Source organism: Arachis duranensis, chromosome 3, assembly GCF_000817695.3.
Source record: "Arachis duranensis cultivar V14167 chromosome 3, aradu.V14167.gnm2.J7QH, whole genome shotgun sequence".
Lineage (NCBI taxonomy): Eukaryota > Viridiplantae > Streptophyta > Magnoliopsida > Fabales > Fabaceae > Arachis > Arachis duranensis.
In genome coordinates, this window is record NC_029774.3 from 8,502,429 (window position 1) to 8,503,803 (window position 1,375).

A 1,375-nucleotide genomic window follows, 5' to 3' on the forward strand; every position below is an offset into this window, starting at 1 on the left:
AAAAAAGACTCAAAAAAGAAAGGAATTGCTTTTTCTTCTGTGACTAACCCTCTGGATGATGAATCCAGTGATAATTCTTCTGAAAATGAGTTTGTGTTGTTTGCAAAAAAATTCAGGAAAATGGTGAAACTCAGAGGCAAAGGCAGCAGCTCAAGGAAGATGAAGAAGGACCTTAGCAAAGTAATCTGTTACAATTACAAGGAAAAGGGGCATTTCAAATCTGATTGTCCCAAGTTAAAAAGGGAAGAAAAGCCAAAAAGGGAAAAGAAAAAGGGACTGATGGCTTCATGGGAAGACTTGGAAAATGACTCAGATGATGATGATGAAGAATCTGAGACTAAGTCACAACCTTGTCTCATGGCAAATGAGGTAAAGCAGGTATCCTTTCAAAACTCTAACACTGAAGACCTTCATCTTATGATAGATCACCTTTCTGAAAAAATAAGATGTTTTCTAACTGAGAATCAAGATCTTGAACAACAAAATTTCATTCTTAAAGCTGAAAATGATTTCCTCAAAGAAAAACTAAGAGAGGCCGAAACTGCTTGTGATCTTGTGAAAGAAAATAAGCAGTTAAAAGCCCAAGTTAGAAGCTGTGAAAGTGACCATTATGTTCTTGCATATGTGAACTGTTTTAAGCAAAATGAAGAGTTGCTCAAAGAGGTTAAAAGACTTAAAGAAGACTTAGCTAAGTTCACCCAAAGTTCTGAAAATTTGAACCAAATCTTGGCTAGTCAAAAACCTCTTTATGATAAAGATGGGTTGGGATTTTATAAAACTGAAAAATCACATTTTGAAAACATTGCTTCATCTTCAAATAATGTAAAATATCAAGACCCAACTTACTTTAACAAAACAACAACTCCAAGATTTTGTAGACTATGTAACCGAAGTGGTCATTTTCCAGTTCAATGTTTCTTTGGTGAAAGAATGATTGGTGACAAAGTTTACAAAGTTGTTTTTGATTACAATGATTTGGGACATAAGAGATGGTTTAACGTGAAAGGATCCAAGAAAATTTGGATACCTAAGGTCACTTGAGTTTATTTTGTAGGTATGCCTAGCATCCAAGAAGAAAGAAAATATGTGGTACATGGATAGCGGATGCTCTAGGCATATGACCGGAAAGACAACCTTCTTCATAAAGCTTGATGAATATGATGGAGGATTTGTCACATTCGGTGATGATGCAAAAGGAAAAATAGTAGCTGTTGGGAAAGTGGGTAAAAATCTCTCATCTTGTATAAATGATGTCCTCCTTGTACATGGCTTGAAACATAATTTACTTAGTGTTAGTCAATTATGTGATTTGGGTTTTGAAGTTATTTTTAAGAAGTTTGTTTGCTTAGTTGTTTGTGAGAAAACTGGGGATGTT